Source organism: Athene cunicularia (assembly GCF_003259725.1).
Source record: "Athene cunicularia isolate RWA chromosome 4 unlocalized genomic scaffold, athCun1 chr4_part1, whole genome shotgun sequence".
NCBI lineage: Eukaryota > Metazoa > Chordata > Aves > Strigiformes > Strigidae > Athene > Athene cunicularia.
In genome coordinates, this window is record NW_020799098.1 from 32,940,752 (window position 1) to 32,960,339 (window position 19,588).

The following is a 19,588-nucleotide window of genomic DNA, read 5'->3' on the forward strand; positions in this document are numbered from 1 at the left end:
CCTTCTCATTATTGGTGTTTTGCTGATTAGGGATATCAATTAAACTCAGACACCAGAGTGAAAAGAGCAGGCATATTTTACTAGAAATAACTGAAGAATATAACAGAATAATACAGAAAACATACAGTAAGAAAAGACAGAATAGTGCACTTAAACAAATAGGAAAACAACAGGGTAATGAATCAAATCATTACTACATGGGAGATTAAGGAAGATCCATCCCCACTTGCAGAGGTTCCCATCCCCAGCCCCGCAGTGGCTGGGCAGCCCCGGTTACAGCGAGGGTTTGCAGAGCCTGTCCCAGCAAGGGGGAAATCCTACGCGGTGCCTCCACTCGTAGGTGAGGCTGCCAAAGTCCCTGTGAGCGGGTCCAGCCTTATATACCCAAAAATCAGTAAGCCAGAAGAGCTGGCACCTTTGTTTTATATGGAAATATCTGGTTTCAATCTCACATTAGGTTTCCCCCAGAGCCTGGCCAGGGCTCAAGGGAGAAGCGAGGGGAGTTTCTCTGCTTATCTGATGGGATTATGTGCAAGGTCTCACATCAGGACCCAGGGACAGACAGACACCGTCTCCGTGACTCCATTATTCTATTCACATACAAAGGAAGGGGAAGATACACTGTGATAGCTACATCCTCCATGCACATTTCATTAAGGATTCCATGCTGAGTTAGCAGTTTTGGTTCAGGGCCTGTTGCTCAGGCTTCAACACTCCCACCTTTTACCTCAGAATAGGTGGTTTGTTATAACTTAGTACAATACCTGTTAGCACAATGGTTGTCAGCTATAAAATATACAGGATTCACCTATAGGTCAACTCTGGCCTGGGCCTATTGTCCAAGCCTTAACACTTCAATTGGAGAAAGCTAAGTAGCTACCGAAGGGAGGAATGAGAGTTATATACCTCACTGATGCAGAAGTGTGTGTATCAGACAACTCCTAGTTTAATATGGAGATATTTACATACATGTGGCGGGAGGGGGGGAGGGGAGGGGGAAACCTTTATTCTCATTAAGAGGTATCTCCTAATTATGGAGAGAAGAAGAGGGGAAAAAGTGAAACCTGTGTACCCACCTTGAGTTCAGCCTAATTTTAGGTGATATGACCCTAACACATTTTAATCAAGTATTTTTTTTCCCCAATGTGTTCTTCGCTATGCCCAAATGCTAACAGGGCAGGTCCTGATGTGAGCCTTACACACCAGCTGGACAGCTGGGGGTTATGCGGAGATGTCTTGCAATGTCCTTTTTTCTGTTCTTCATCCTGTCATCGCCCCCAAAAGAAAGATTGTCACTTTGGACACATACTCATAATTTGTAGTATAAAAAACAACAGCTTTGATTATTTTTTTTTTTTCGATGTTTTCTTCACAATTTTTAAATGCAGTCTTCTGAGAGATTTATTTATTTATGAAAGTCTGAATTATTATCATATAATATTGAAATCATCGAGTAGGAAATTGTACCTGTGGCAATAATGGAAGGCTTGTGAGACAGATTAGGACATGTAATTTATCCTTTGAAGTTTAGGTCATCCCATTAATGCTAAGAGAAGCTCTGAGAAGGCATTAAGGGTAATATAACCTTCAGAAATCTCTTGCTGCTTCTGTACACAGGCAAAATTCTCTCTGAGGTTTTTACTCTTTTACACAGTGGATGATGTAGAAACTACAGATGTGCTCAGATATTTAAAGAAGTCTCAAAGGTTATATCATACACGAGACACTAATTTTTGAGAGTCCATTAATTCTTTAAGAATTGCTTCAAGTCAGTGTCCAACCTCTGACAGCAGCCAGCACCAGATGCTTCAGGGTGACTTGAACAACTGCAGAATAAAGTGCTCAAACGAAAAAGATTTTTTTTTTTTTTTAACAGAAATTTGCCCACCAATGCTTTGCTTATTCTCTACAGCATTGCCTTGTTTTCAGCAGTAACAACAAAAGGCTATCATTGTATACAGGACATACTTATCTGAGCAGCAGCTTTTTTTTTTTTTTTTTTTTTAAGGCCAAATGGTTACATTTTTATCCAATGGAATCACTGATCCTTGAGCAGTCTTTGTAAGATAAAGAATTATCAAAACACAGATTGTTGACTTGGAGAATTTTTAGAAAATCAGGAATTTACTAATCATTGTAATCTAAACTACACTGCATGTAATGACCTAAGGGTGTGCCAGAAGGCATATTTAGTCATCCAAGAGAGTTCTATGGCTGAGCTGCTGTGAGAATCAGCTTAAAGATTCAAAATCTTAAAATGATTTTGTACACCACTCAGTGCTAGTTGATGCATTATTGTTAGAGTCTTCTTTTTCATACCTGAAATTTGAAATTAATTTAGGAAGTCATTCTTCCTGTTAGTAATTACAGGTTACTTATAATATTCTGTAAGAAATGCCTCATCCATTTCTGAATCTTTTCCTAAATTTCTGAGCTATGTATTTCCCTGGGACAGTGAATTCCACACCTGTTATGTAGCAGAGACAGTATTTTGTATGCATTAACTCCTGGTAACAAACACCATTGTAAGGATCAAGTATTATCGTTAGTAGCATGAACACTTTATTCTTCCACAGCTGTGGAACACATATTCCTTAAACCTAGAGATGAGCTTCCTGATGATTCATTAATTACAATTTTAATTTCTTACAGCATCCTCTTAGGAGAAATTGAGGAAGCAAATTAAAATTTTGCTTTAATTTCTTGAAAGAGAAGATCCTTTACAGAAATCTATTCCAACATTTTTTGTTATAAAGATGAATGCAAAGGAATAGCTTAGTGTCAAGTGTCACAAACTTTTCATAAACAAGAAACTGTTCATAAAGAAGATGTCTTTAGAGAGAAGTAGAGTGAGCTCTGTGGAGGTGGGGCGGTGGGACGTTTCTCTCCCCCTTCCTCCTATTATTGCCCAGAGACAAAACTTGCCTAACCACGCAGGTACAAGCCAGAGAAAATGAGAACCTTCTGGAACAACCTATTGCACATGCAAAGAAAGATTATATAAAGGCAATACCTCATGTGTGTCTCTGTCAACCCACCACCTACAGACCAAGATGGCTACTCTGTGGCAATGTGGGATCCAAGGGTGGTGATTTCCCCTTTTCCTATCCCCTCCTCCTCTCTTTTTCTCTTTCCCTTTTCTGCTCTCTCTCTTCCTTACATATATTCATGTGTATAAGTTTTGTATGAATTGAATTGCAATGTTGATCATTGATGGGTTATTAGGAAAAGAGTCTGTCTTCACCAAATTGTCTTGATTCCAGATGATTACCATTTGATTGTTGCCAAATTGTCTCCATTCACTTACTAAAGTGGTCAAAGTCACCAACACAGTGTTCCTCTGAGGCATTGTAGTGACTCAGCCTGCCCTTCGGCTCTACAGAACAGAGACTGGCTCTTCCACCAGCATGCAGACTCTTGTATTGCATGGGACAAGACATCAAGTTACAAATCCCTTTGGTGTCCATAGTTTTGCATTCAGCAGCCATACTTCCATGGCTAGTTTAAGCATTTTTCACCTTCCACTTTATTCCTTCTTCAGTTTCCCAGGTGATTTCAGATTCCTGCTAAAGCAGTGGTCCTGGTTTGGCTCCTACCCCTCTTTTAAGTCTAATCATACCCATAGAAAGAGCTGTGCTCACAATGGCAGAAGTGACATGTATGAGCGGTGGGAGAAGAGGAGAAGTGGACAATGAAATAATCTTTTTGATATTAGTCTACAGCTCTGTTCAATAAAGCTGACTGCAAAGTTGTAGGATCTATTACTTCTGGTCTGCCCATCCTCTCCCTGGTGCCAACACAGCTGTTCATGCAGTGAACCAAGTCAAGGAAATGATCCAGGGCCCTGGATCTATGCCTAACTAAAAAGTTTGGGTCTCTGTTTCCACTAAAGAAACTGATTTGTTAATCCAAGACATTGTGTGGTCATACTAACATATACACTGGCACATGTAGTGATAGGATGAGGGATAATGGTTTTAAACTGAAAGAGGGTAGATTCAGGTGGATATGAGGAAGAAATTATTTACTGTGAGGGTGGTGAGACACTGGCACAGGTTTCCCAGAGCAGCTGTGGCTGCCCCCTCCCTGGCAGTGTTCAAGGCCAGGTTGGACGGGGCTTTGAGCAACCTGGTCTAATGGAAGGTGTCCCTGCCCATGGCAGGGTGTTGAAAGTAAATGATCTTTAAGGTCCCTTCCAACACAAACCATTCTGTGATTCTATGAACATGGGAATGACATTGACAAAGTAACCCAGGAAAAAAGCAAGAATCTGGTCTCCTAGCAAATGGCTCATAGAGCCTCAGCTTCAGATGAATGGATATTCATTCTCATGGGTGGTATTGCTAACTTCAGAAGAATTCAGTAGGACTAGCCCCATGAATAAAGCAATTTACAGTGTAGCCCTTGGCTTCTCTGCAGAATCTTATCCTCAATTACATCCCTTATCGCTGGTAACCCAGCAGTCTCACTCATTGACTCACAGACTTCTATATGTGCACTGCTGCCAATCTGTTACTCATTTACATTAGCATAATGAGAAGACTTGATTGTAGTTTTTTCATTACTATTTTTTTTGTAGAAAACATTTATAATGTAGTTAAAGGACTTGTTCCTGGGAAGTTCTGGCTCTCAGAGGCTCACTAATTTCATTTTGAGTAAAGTATACTGAGCATCTTTGAGGGCACTCAACCTCTTAAAGGATTAAATGGTTTTGTAACACCATCCATTTGTGTCAACATTTTATCAGTAATACAGTGATTATGCAGTAGATTGTGTCTTAGCCTGATCAAATGCAGAACTGGAAGGGGATATTGCATCTTTATGTCTTTAACAATCTAGAATACAGTTTGCTTTACACAGTATGAAAACATACAAAATAAATGACACTCAAACTGCAAAGCATTAATACTGTCTGGATATCCTATAGCCATGCAATAGGTACAATATATAGACTCCTTAAAAGGTCTGCTGGAGCAAGTGTCTGGCAGGGAGGACAGGAGGGAGATAGAGGTTACTCTCAGGGAGAGGGGATGTGTATCCAGCATCTGAGCTATTCTGTTGCTCTGCCAGATACTCTTGGCAAGTCAGAAAGTCAAATGGTGAGAATAGCAGGAGATACACAGTTGCTGTTTATGGCTACTGCACTGTTTTGTAATAGCAGACAGAAACGTTGATCTTGAGGAGCTGGGAAGGATCATTCCTCCTCTTAAGACTATGCTGTCAAGTAGAGAAGCAGAAGGGGAAATATGTGCATCTTTCTTTTCCTACAGGCTAGCTCATTGAAAGGGCAGAAGCACGAAGAAGAGACATACTATAGAATAATTTTTGTCACTAGTTTCTTGCATACTACAAGAATATCCAGACTTGATGTGACATGAAATCACAGACAATCTTCTCCTATCCTGTTTTCTTCCTCTTTTGTTTGTCTCAGAATTTCATTCCTTGTTTTTCATTCTCCCTGTCCTCCTATCCTACTTGATATTTCTCTCTCTTTTTCTTACATTATCAGTCCAGTAAAAAACAGTGATTCAGGTATGGATACGATGTTTAGTAAATGTCCTCCCAGGTAACCTCCCTGGTCTTGCTTTCCCAGGCCTCCCCTTTGCTATGGTGCCTCCCCCAGGCCCCCTGCCTGAGTACGTACTACCCTTTTACCAGCCACCACACATTCTCATCTGAGGAGCTGCTTGGTTTTCATTTTTACTCCTTCTTTAAAACTCTTTGCTAGGAGGTATTGGGGATGTGTCAGAGCTGTGACTGATGTGTGGTGACCCGGCTCAGTCCCCTTGCATAGTGACAGTACAGCACAACTGGCCTGCAGAGAAGCCCTGTGCTGAGGTGTGGAGCAACCCAGCCATGCAAGGCAAAACAAAGGGTATGAGTTTCAGTGCACTGGGTAACTCCAGAAGCATGAAATGTGGTATTGGTTCACAAGAAGAGACAACAGATAGAAGATTTCTGACTCACTTTGAGGAACAGATTGCATAGCAATCACTCATGCAGCAGTACTGGATGGCACAAATGTGCCTTGGGGCAGTATTCCACGCTGATCATAAGAAGGTAGGAGTATTTTGCATGTGACAGAGAAGTGGAAAATATTACAATATATTTTGGTGAGTAAAAAAGAATGTATTTTGCAGAGCAGAAAAATATAGATAGTAGATAAGTAGTGGATGTAGCCATCTCTGAGATTTAATCCACCTTAAATCATGGAATGTAGAATAAACCGTGTATTTACTTTTAGATTTCACATTGTTTACTAAGTTACTTCACTGAGCACTGCAAATAATAGAGCAACTTCCACAGCAGATAAAACAATGTCATTTATAATGATTGCAAATTTTATTAATAATTTTATTTTCTTGTATGATTCATTTCTATCTGCACTATTGTCAGTTTATGATGCTGTTTTGAAGTAATCACAATGTCATTTTCATTATCTGTTTTGGAATGTTTGCCATCTTAGACACATGTCTGGTGACATTTAAATGAATATTGTATTTATGTGTATTTATGTGTAAAATAGGTTTTTAATGTGTAAATAAGCACTATACTATGCCATTGTTCGGAGTTATCTTCAAGATTATATGATGCACTGATATCAGAACAAACAGATTTTCAAGATGGAGCTCAATGAAAAACAAATCCATATCAGAAATTTTTTTCTGAAGACTAACACAGAAAATAGAATGCTATATAGTATGCACTATTTAAAGACAAGAAAGGTACTGAGGCTTAACATTGTTACTCATAAAAATGATCTACCGTATTCAGAGAAGGATTTGTCAATGCTCAGACATGTTAAAACTCTGTCTCCTTTGAAGTGTTGAAATAGTTGACCTATCGTTAAATGCTTTTGAATATGCCCTAAGAAATGGTGAAGACTTGCCAATCTTCCTACACACATCTTCTGAAAGCCATGGCATCTACCAAGATGTACTGCTGATGTCAATTCAGATGCTGAAGTTAGTCAAAATGAGCCACATCTTTACTGAAGTAAGTTCTCACAGAACTTCATTTTAACTTCTGGTCACAAATCACAGAAATTACGTAAAGAAGTTATGCCATCTGTCACACAGACATATGACTCCTTGCTATTTGTAGAACTTTATCAGGACAAACTGTGCCGCCCCGTATGTGCATTCTAGATAAGGACACACAGAAACAATGTTCTGCCACTTAATCCTGAAAAAACCCTAGAGACAGAGTCACATTTGATTATACCTTTGACTTATTTAATTAATACATTTGTAATTCACAGAGTTCTTATGGCTAACTGGAACAGAGTTCCATTTCCTTTTTTTTTTTTAATATTTTTTTTTTTTAAATTCAAATGCCAGAAGATTTTTTTTTTTTTTTCTCAAGATGGAAGAGAGACTTTTCAATACTGTGAAAATATTTTATTCTAATGTTTTGGAAAGCCAAATAAAAGTTGATCAAACTTGATTCAAAGCTGTAGACTTTTCTATGCCATCTCCCCACAACAGCCTAACCACTGAACTCTTGGCTCATCTGTCTCCTAACTGTCTTTCTAATCATTGGGTTATGGGTTTTTCAGACTTCTTTCTCTGGTTTTAGTTAAGAAATCCAACCTGGACCTAAGCAATTTTCCTCATAAAAGCTTATTAAGACCAATAGTTCTGATTTTAACAAATCAACATGTCTGATATACAATTTTGTCAAAAATTTTCCCAAGACCTGGTTGTCATTTCATTCATGATTCAGATAGCTTGCTGTTGTAATAATTCCTTGTGTCCTTTCAGTTTAGCTGTCAATTTAAAGTGCCCTTGTCAACCCTCTGTAGCTTCCTTGCTTGTGAAGAACAGTGAGATTTGCATCTCTTTTTGTCATACGCTGAATTCAGCTAAGAAACACACATAGGCAATAAGCTGTTACTTGTATCTGGTTTGTTATGAGAACCTGCCAAGTCTCTTTGTAAAACATCAAACTGCACACAATTCAAATATACGTAAAAATAATGTACTGTTTTTGTTGGACTTCAAGTTCCCTCTGCATCAGCCTTGCAGTGAGATTACCATGAGATAACTTCCTGAGTGCCCCTTGTGTCCACTGGCTCTGGGCCAACTAGCTATGGGCAAGAAAAGTCATTTTAGTTCCAAAATGCAAACATTTTTCAGAATGTCATCCAATGCCAAAAAAAAATATTTTTGCAGAGATTGGGCAACTATTCCATTTTCAATCTCTATTACTTTAGCCATTCATTTGGAATAGACCTATTATGGCAGGTCATATTACAATGTCAGCTATTTTGAACTCACTATAGTGAAGACTTGACAGCATTTTATTGGGAGACAAGTGTTTTCAGTAATACCTGCAAGATACTTTATGCTGCCATGAATATTATTGCTTAATAAACCACTCATTAGCTCTTTATCAATCTGCTGGTTTAGGAGTATGACATAATGTGTTGGATGTTAGCTTTGAAAATTTTTAGTACTATAGAAAATGATTAACACTTTTAAGAGTAAGAAGGATTACTCACTGTTTCAAATGTATAAGGGAGATCTTTCATAATTAAAAAAAAAATATCAAAAAAAAATCTTGTAACTCCCTCCTGCAACTCTGTAGTCAAATTGTACCTTTAGTTGTAACTATAAAATGCTTTTCATACATGTTAAAAATTAAGCCTAAATAGAAATAAAGTGATTTAATATCAAGAGGAATTGTGCCCTTGTGTGAATGACATCTATCCCTATTTTATTTTTACTTACAATCCATAACAGGAAATGCAAAATGCTTCCAGCTGTCAAGTTTTGAAATCTGAGTTCAGATTGGTAGGGAGGCAGATTAGTAGAAGTTTTTCTTAGTTGATACACATTGACTGTGCCTATAATACAAGTTAAAGCTGTTGAAGAGACCAAAATATTTCATCTTCTGATACTCCCCTTTTTAGTAATCTAAAATATATTAAAATAATTAATTGTTTGGGTTTTTTCTTTGTAATATTAGGATCTTAATATAAACTTCTCTAAAACAGGCCCTGTGCAAAATATGCCCTCGAAAGATTTCACTCATTAAACTGCAAGAGAAACGCTTACATGTTCCTCTGGCATGAACGAGGCAGTAAACAACAGGATAATATTATTCAGTACTGTAAACTCTTCTGTGTCCTCTGAACCTTTGAAAAGGAGAAGACACATTGATGGCTGGAGATAGTTTTAACCTTTAACTTGTCTGTTTTGCTCACTTGGGACCACGTAAGATTGAATTGTAGTTTAAAGACTGTGAGTTTCAAGATGTTTAGTTTTATGCACAGCAAAGATATCCAGAGCAAATGGCCAGAGTTTCTTTTCTAGAACACTTCAATTCATGTAATGAACAGCTTTATTCTCACAGCCAAACAAAATTTAGAGTTTGGGTCCCCCTCCCCCCTCTGGATCCATCTCTGAATCTATACATGGTGCATATTTAACAGTAGAGTAGTTATTAAGTTTCAGCAAAATTCATACAGAGTTTCTCCATGTTTGTAGCTCATGATTCTGCAGGGTCAGCCAGCTGTAAGATACAGCAGAGCTGAAAAATTGCTTGCTCCTCTGAAAAAGCAAAAAAAGAAATTACATGGATTTATTTTCAGCAGGACAAGCCATCTGCACTTTCCACAGCAGCTTTCCAACCTGAAAGTGGGCAGTAAATAAGCACATTGCAAATATCGACCAACACATGCAGTGAGTAATTACAGCATCAAGGTATCACTGATCTAAGTGGTAAAAGTTATTGTAGTTAACCCACAGGGCAAAAAGAGCTTTGCCTTTCCATTAACACTGGTCGGTACATTATCTGGTTGCATTTAGAAACATGACCTCAGTTAAATCTAGGATCTGTCCCATTTGTTGCAGTTCAGCTAAGATATAGTGTTCTTTCTGCTAGATTGACCTATTCAGCACCTTTTTTGTTATCTGAGGTTTGTCACCTCAGCAGTAACCTTACCTTGGTCTGAGCTCACCATGGGGCAGTATTTCTCCTGGGCATTTTGGTCATGGGAGACAGTGGAACTCCACTACAAAGGGATAACATCTTGCCACATGTTTATCCTTTTAAGCAGCATCTTGGAATAAATATCCTTCTCCTTTTTTATTTATTTTATTCATTATTTATTTATTTATTTATTTATTTATTCATTTATTTATATATTTATTTAATTTTAATTCTGTTGCTTTCCATTGCTTTCTTTTAACACTCTCTTTGTTTAAGATGTGCCTATTTTCCTGTAATTATCAATTTGGCTTTCTATTATCCAACTGTTTTAGTTTTTTTACTTAAATGTGAAGATTCTAGATTTTTTTAGGTACAGGCACTAAGAAATTTTGTTTCTTAGTTCTACTTGTTCTTATCATCTGATTCACTCTTTTCTATCATATGCCATGAGACATGGTCAATGGGTTGCTTTGCCTGTCTTCTCTAGTGGACAATGATAATTTCCTCTTCTAGAAGTGTATCTTAATTTCCAAGTAGTTTTGTAACTGTTGCCTTTGGCTTTCTTTAGCAAACTGCTCACTTATCCCTCTGTTTCTGCAATGAAATGTAATCCTCACTGCCAATCCTAAATGAGATGCAAAATGAATATGAAGTTTGAAAGCTGGATCATAATTCCGTTTTGGGTTCTAGTTTCATATATATTTGCTCTTCTTGGTGAAAAATTCCATATGCCTCATTGGTTGGAAAATTTAGGAAAATAGTCCTGGATTATACTGACCAAATTCCACTGAATAGATTAGAGAGAGATTATGTTAATAATACCTTTAAAAGGTAATGTATATCTAAAAGCTTACTGAATGGTTTGCTATTGCCATATACTTTTGCAGAAAAATACAATATTATACCAGCTGAAATAATATATATGTCAGACATTTGGCCCATGTCTGGATTATTATATAAAGTACATGCAAATAAAAATTTAACTTTTTGCTGTGGTTTGCATTAAGTTAGATATGGAAATTATACTCCTGGGGAACACTGTGGATGTCTCTCAGATACAATGCTTCTACCATGTTTATTCTGCTCTTCACAGAGTAGATATTCTAATTCAGTTTTCAAGAAACAAATAGATGTTGATAGTCAAAGAATTAAAACTTTTTATTTCTTGCAGTGATCTTTTTTTCACTGTTGGTCATTTTGAACATGCAGTATGTAAAAGAGAATCAGAACAACTGAATCACATATCAATACATATATAATATATAAACTATTTATATAATATATTTTATCTATATAATAGATATGTAAAGGTACATATAGGAAATGCTAAAAAAAGAGTCCATACCTTGGTTAATCTACTGACAGCTATGTGACATCATGCATACATATATAAATAAACAGTTATACCAAGAAACAAAGTTTGTTTTCCAAACAAGTTTCATGAATATGAACCACCACTATAAATGGAGGCATACCTTGAAGCATTAGTGGCTGTGCATATGAGGTCATGCTGGAGCACCTCAAAGTGTGTGGCCATAGATAAGCCCATGACAGAGCAGACACACCTTTGGAGGGACTGCAGCCATGGGTAAGGCTATTCTGGAGCAGGTTCAATCCTGAAGGGACTGTGGCTATGGGTAAGACCCCACTGGAGCAAGTACATCTCTGAAGGCACTGGGGCCCATGGACAAGGCCACTCCTGAACAGGTGCACCTCAAAGTGACTGTGGCTGTGGATAAGTCTAAGGTCACAGCAGGTACACTCCTGAAGAGCTTGTGGCTCAAAGATAAGGGTCCCCTTGGAGCAGGTACACCCCCAAGGGACCGCAGGCTGTGGATAAATCCAAGCCAGAACAGGGTCAATGAGAGGAGTGCATTGCAATGTTAAACTCTAATGTCTAGTCCAAAGGGACCAGGGGTAGAGGTTGTAACGGAAATACCTTTTAACTGTTGTAAACCATGATTTGCGTTCTATGTTATAGGAATTACTATAGCAGGAACCTCCTGAACCAGTGGAGAATAAGTGCAAGTGCAGCAGTGACCCAACATAAGCTGGCTTTGGTGCCCAATAACTCCACACAAGACACCATCTCTCTTGTCCTGAGTGACTACCATAACAGAGGGAGCCCAAAGTCATAGACTAAATGAACTCAGTAGACGTTTTGCAGACATTTTTAGTCATTTTACAGGGGTGGTCCATAAACTAGGGGGAAGGTTGGCCGGGAGGATGCTGCTTGGGGATTAGCTGAGCATGGGTCAGTTGGTGGTGAGGAACTATTTTCATTTGCATCACTTGTCTTTCTTGGGTTTTATCTCTCTTTCTTATTTCCCTTTTCATTACAATTTATTATTATTATTACTATTTGATTTTATTTCAATTATTAAACTGTCTTTATCTTAACCCACTAGTTTTCTCACTTTTACTGTTCCAATTCTCTTCCCTCTATCCCCCTGGGGCAGAGAGTGAGCGAGTGATTGTATGGTGCTTTGTTGCCAGCTGGGGTTAAACCATGACATTAGTAAATGCCTGAGAGTAGCGGTGCTGTAAACTGTTTCTATTTATGATTTTACAATTAACCATTCTCTTAATTTTTATTAATTTAAACAACTTTTCAAATAAGGACTGTGCATGAATTTTCAAAGGGTTTTTTGGTAACTTTTGTAGGAAACTGGAGGGCATAATAACAATCCATCAGTTAAGGTGCCAGAGTTGTATTTTTAAAGCCTTTCAACACAGTTTTAAAAATGTGCATGATTTTCCTTAAAAGAGAAAAGAAGCATAACGTTTTTAAGATAACTTCTATATCGAGAGTTGAAAGGGCTCTAAAACCAAATTTAGCAACCTAGTGCTGTCTATATACTTAAGTGCAGATACTAGCATGCATTCATACTTAGGTTTAGAGTTCATTGAAATTTTTGTAACACACTTTCAGTAGATTATTCTAAAATAGTTATTGAATATAGCATTTTAAAGTGAGGTACTACAAATGTTTTTTTGGAAAATGCACATGAATTGGCCAGGTCCAATATGTGCTGAGAGTCATATCTGTTGTGGTTTAACCCCAGCTGCTCACTCACTCCTTCCTCCTCCCAGTGGGAGGGGGAGAAGAAGTGAAAAAACAAGTGAAACTCAGAGATTGAGATAAGAACAGTTTAATATCTAAAATAAAACAAAATATAATAATAACAATACTACTAATAAAATATAATAACAATATTTGTAATGTAAAGGAATATAACAAAAAAAGAGATAAATAAAACCTAATAAAATACAAATAATGCACAGACAATTGCTCACAGCCTGCTGACCCATGCCTCAGAAGTGATCTGCCCCTCCCAGCCAATTCCCCTCAGTTTATATACTGAGCATGATGTTCTATGGTACAGAATATCCCTTTGGGTAGTTTAGGTCATCTGTTCTGGCTATGCTCCCTCCCAGTTTCTTGTACACCTGTTTGTTTGCAGAACATGGGAAACTGGATAAGCACTACTTAGCAACAACTAAGCCATCAGTGTGTTATCAACAATATTCTCAAACTAAATCCAAATCACAGCACTGTACCAGGTACTAGGACGATAAGTAACTCTATCCTAGCTGAAACCAAGTCAATAGCAAAATTGCACACAGATGGCCAATTAGAGATCTAGAATGTCATCCAAAGACCGTGGAAGTCAATAGGAATCTTTGAACTGACATGAATGGATGTTGGACCAAACATCCTGCTAACTGTCAGAGAGGCAAAGCTAACCTTCCTCGAGCACAAATACTCCCCAGCCATCTTAAACAATTATCCTTAAAGACCATCAATTTTACAGTGTAGTTGCATATAAATTAAATTAGATTTAAAGTTCCTCTGGAATCAGTGCTGAATTAGCAATTATGGATGCTTTGGAGAAGCAGTCTGCACAATGTTGTTCACTTGGATCAAGGATGTCTGGCCTGTGGCCTGGTTCAACTCACAAATATTGTACTGAAGAGAAAGTACCACATTACAAGTAATCAAAACATCAGTATAATTGCCAGATGATGACAGCTTGATGGGAATTTCTTTCTAAGCAATGTTGCCTGTAGTGTATTTTATAAGGAAATCTGTGGAGTCCTTGGTACCTAATGAGCCTCTTAAGAGCACGGTAAATGTATGGAACTGAGTAACAATGAGAACTGAAGTTCCCTCAGATAAGGTATATTGGAAATTGCCCTTTTAATGAACTCCACAGCAGTGCAGAAGCTAATCTCTCTGAGAAACTTAGTTGTATCCCAGTAGACAAAATCAACATATGGAGGTGTATGGCAGTTTTAGTCAACAACTGTTTAAGAAATTCTCAGAACCACAACTGACTTCAAATTTAACATGTGGAGAAGGGGAATAAATAGCCCAGCTTTTGGTAAAATGTAAATAGTTCATCAAACAAATTTTAAAAATATTATCCAATTTTGAATAGATTCAAATATACTGTGTTAGTTTTTTGACTTGAAGAGTTAAATACATTATTTTATTAACATTTCATTTTTCTAATATTACAAGAAAAGTTAATATCTAATGACCACATATGTATGTCCATACAGATTATATCAGGAGTAGAATAAGCACAATTAGACTGCTTACACAAGACTGTTCAAAAGTTTTGAAGCAGCTGTTTCTTAAGTACATAAGTTCCAGATAAAATGTGTACATTCACAAAATGGGTGAAATATAAGATTAATGCATCTATATAATAGGAAATGTATGTTAACATTTTGACTCAATATTAGAAAATGTTAAACACAGAGGTGACTTGAAGGGTGTCATGTAACAGCCTAAAACGTTAAATCACAGATGTTGATTTTCCTGACAGAAGAGGCCAGGCTTCACTTAACTGTCTGTCCTGTATGCAAAGTTCCTAGGAAGGAATGGTATTTTGCACATTTTCACCGCATATTTTCCAAATAAAGATTTTATACAGCTATAATTTTGCATATTCATTCATAACTAATGAGAGGTTGAACATTTTGCTTAAGATGTGCTAGAGCTAAATTAAAATTAAATTAAAATGAATCTTATTATTTTATATCTTTGACCAAAAAACCCATGCCAGACCAAGTGTCCATGTTTTGAAGAACTGTATTTTACCTTATGCTTATGACTTCAGCTCTGATCTTTCAAACACTGACCTAGTGAATTAATTAGGAAATACTATCAATTGAAATAACGGAAGCAAGTAGGTAGCTATTCTTTCCTGTCATATCAGATCTTTTAGGTATACGTTTGTGGCTTTAGAATGGTACTTATGAGGAGTAGAAAATGGTTGAAATATCTGGAATGTAGCCATTAAGTCTTTAACAATATCCATCATTCCCTTTCTTGTAGACTGTAGAAAGTTTTTATAAGGAAAATGTTGTTTGACAGTCATTTAGTTACACTAAAGATTATAAAAGTAATTCTGAGTAAAAAGAGGAAAAATAACAGAGATGAGTGGAAGCTCTTAGAGTTTTGAGATTTGTTTGTTTTGAATCTGAAGCTGGTTTTTTTGATGACAAAAAGGACAAATGACAGCTCACTTCTCTCTGTTAGAGGCTCACAGCAGCATCATAGTAGAGGTTGTTTCCCAAATAAAGCTGACATAAGGCTGTGATAACATCATTTCAGCCTAGTTAAAGAAAAGACAGAGAAGGGAAATAGAAATGAAAAGGAATTATGCAGGGAAATAAGAAGACATACCGAAGACTCTAACAGGAAGAACCGGAGCTTCTGTCAGTGCTGAAGCTCAGAGTTCAGCCCAAAGCAATGTAAGCAAGGACAGTGCAACAGACCAAAGCTGGAGATTCTAGATATTTGTTTGCACTACAAAAGGAGATGTCTTAAATGGATCAATAAATTGGAAATTAAAATCTGACATAATTTTGGGGCTACTGAGTTTATAGCTACTTTAAATAGGTGTTTGTTGAGTTTTTAAATGATCAACTCATTTTAAAATAATAAATAACTGTTCATAACTTTCTCTAACCTTTTGGATTTGGCTTCATTTAGGGTTGGTTTCTGCCTGAAGGTGAATTTAGCCATTAGTGGAGGAAAGGTTACTTAGCATGTATGAAGTGAGAGACCACTCTAGACATTATGAATAATAGACCTATGAGATAGTGATTTTCATGTTAATGTTATATCTGACCTACATAATTGCTTTACATAAAATTGTCAGAATGCTCCAGGTCATGAGCTAGTCAGCACACACTTCCTAAAATATTCTGGCTCTGTGGAAGTGTGTGGGTTCTTCAGATTCAAAGATGGACTGCAGTTTTCTTTGGCATCAGAGCTATATTGATCAGTGCGACTCTCAAGTGCTGTTAAGAATCAAAATATATTTGTATTGAACTTTGAGCATGAGATTACATTTAGTCTCTAACAATAAAGGGCTAGGTATAACTCTTATTTGCAGCTTCCCAACACATATCATATGTAGACTCCAGTGAGAACTCTACACAGATTCTTCTACTTTGTTATTCTGCAATAGGAAAAACCTCATCACTAACAAACGTGCATCATTTACATTACAAGCACATTTTATTCTCTGATTATCATCTATCTCTCAGTTCTGAGTTAATCATTAATTCTGAACAGAAACCTAAAAGAGATGTCTTTCAGTTCCATTTAAATTATGGGGGGAAAAAGGCTTTCTATAGATCACAGTACCCTTAACAGAGCTCTAAATATAGAGTTAGGGGATAGGAAAAAGAACACAGTCAGTTGGAAGGCTTGTTTTGTCTAAGCCAGTGTAGCTTATCACAACTACAGTCCCCACGCTGTCCAAATATACAACACATTTTCTAGGAGAGTAGCACTAAAAAGGGGAACAATGGGAACAGAATAGATGGATGGAGCAGAGTTTGTGATTTAAACGGGAGAAATCCTAGACCATCATTCTCTATGGGAAGGACACAAAACAGCTCAAATCCCTTTCTTTAACACCTTTCAAGGGGAACTTTTACTGAAATGCACTAAGAATTTGTAAAATGCTTTCTTGCTTAAGACAGGATTTAGGCTGCTGTCTTCAACAACCACTTTCAGAGATTGCTTGAGTAAGGGTAGCAGTGCTGGCAGAGTGAAGATGGCATGCCCACCTTTTCCTTGAGAAATTTCAACATGAGATTAAAAAAGTAGCTGTAATAAAAAAGTAAAGAAATAGTGTAATTGCAGGTAAGAACAGAGGGATATGTATAGAGGAGAAAAGGAGGAGACAATGGACAGTATTTTAGATAGTTTTGGTTGAGAAAGATGAAGAAAGGGTTGTAGAAAGAAGGGAGATCATACAAAGTTTTGAGGTCACTAAACCAAACATACACTGAATAAAGAACACAACAATGAGGGAAAGAATGAATTTCAGAGATGTGATAGAAGAGTCAGTAAGAGAGGTACAGGCTGAAAGTCTGAATTAAAATAAGATGGATCGACTGGATTTTATAAACAGTATGGAATGAGTAAGTCAAATTTATTCACAAAACCAAAAGGGAATGTGAAAAGAAAAAAATAACTTTTTAAAATGGAAAATTGTTTTAAATGGAAATAAAAGATGTGATAAAATCAAATGGTCATATACTGAAAAAAAAAAAAAGAATTAGAATAGCAACTTGCTATAGACTGAACTGTTTGCTACATTATGAAGTTGCTTGACCAATCCTTTGAAGGAGCTGAACAGTTGAAGACTAAAAGGAAGTGAATATATTTGAACATTCTTGTTGAGGAGTGCCTAGTTATATGTATAATAGTCCCCAACAAAAGTATTGTTGAGGACTTCCCAGTTATATGTAATAGTACATTTCTAATACGTTTGAGATTGTATTCTGTTCTCAGAAGTGGTCTGCATTTTTGGTATGCTATTTCTTCTTCATAAACATAAATATTCACAAAAACATTGTTCTAATGAGGTCTGACTTAAAAAAACAGCATGAATCCTCTTTAGTTGTAAAACTCTCCTCAGTAGTTTCTATTCCATTTGGTTAGTATCTAGCTCCTAAGCAGCAAACTGGCATGGTGTAACTTTGCTGTTCTGCTCTCATAACTTCTGTGTGTGTTGATACATTTCAGTCAAATGCAAGAAAAGAGTAAAGGCCATGGAGTTGTGCAGTTTCTGTCAGCTTTGTAAGAGGAAGGGACTGCAAAGGAGAAGACTGTGTGTGATGCCATCCTTATTAAAAAGCAGGAAATGCCATCTCCACAAACCCAGGCTTCATTAGTTCTGTTACAATACATTTGTAGAAATATGTATACATACATAATAAAAGAAGAATGATAAGCTTTAAATGACAGATGAATCAATACCCTTAATAAGATTGAGGTCTCTGGTCATACACTGTCCTCCACTAAAATCTTTCCTATTATTTTTTGGGAAACAGTTTAACAGTTCTGAGAAATTGCTTAAATAGTCTTATCAGGTCAAGAAGATACTCATGCTTCGGATGTATTTTCTTAATTACAGTGAAGTTTCTGCCACCCTGATTCAGGCTGTCTCTGAAGAGTAGTGTGCAGGATTGAATGTCTGCAGGCATTTCTAGAGAAAACCTCTCATGAGCACAGCTATCTCCACAGCTTTATCTAAATAATTCCTTCAAATACAGTCCTCACTAAGCATAGAAAAGGAAGGTCAAGTTGCTTTATATAAGTGCTCTAGATGCATTAATTGTACTCTGTTTCACCATTTTGTAATGCAGCTCCAGTGAATATGTGTACCATCAAAGTTTAAGACAATATTTAATAACTTTACTCTGATTCACAATACCTTTAATAAATGATGATAATAATTAATGATTACTTCTCAAAGTAAGAAACTATTCAATGTAGGAAATGGTGATATAATTAAACAGTAATATTTCAATCTAAAGTACATGCTCAGATAGCAAAGCCAAATTAAGGACATAGATCCCCCTGGAAATATGTAGTTCACTCAGTGCTCTGAACTAGGCAAGACTTTTCTGTGACTGTCTAATTAACACCACATCATGAAACATGTGTGCAACTGATTTATTTCAAAATTTGCAATAAGTCTTCCTTCTGAGCTTCTAGGGAACATGATTCTGTAAATCTGCAAGTATTTTTCCTGAGAAAATAAACAGTAACTACTGTGATGGAGAACATGATCAGTTGTTCAATTTAAATTAATCTAATAATTTTTAACCCTCCTTTTTATGCTCTAACTTTTGAGGATGATCCATATTCGTAAGAGGGTGTTTATATATTCAGGCTATTAAGCTTTCAAAGCTTTCAGATGTCTGGTTCATAAATTACAGACAACACAGCATCAAAGAAAAGGGAAAAAAGCAGCAAGTCTTTGGAAGAAAGGCTTTACATTTTGAATTTTAAAACATACTCCCAAGCCAAATATGTTTTATCACCATGAAAATATTTTATCCCTAAGTTTATTTCATACACTAAATTATCAGTTCTGTCAGAAGAATAGAATCCAGATGAAGGAATGAAGGACAGGAATATAATAAAGGAATCCAGAGAACAGGAATGAGAACTATGAAGTATATTTAAAATACACATATATTACTTTAAATAGTATAAAATGAATAGTGTAGGTATTCCCTACTGCAAGATATCTTTATACCTAAAGGGTGTCAACTGGTTTAATCACAGAGTTATAAATATTCTATGATTGTGCTGCATTTTAAGATTATA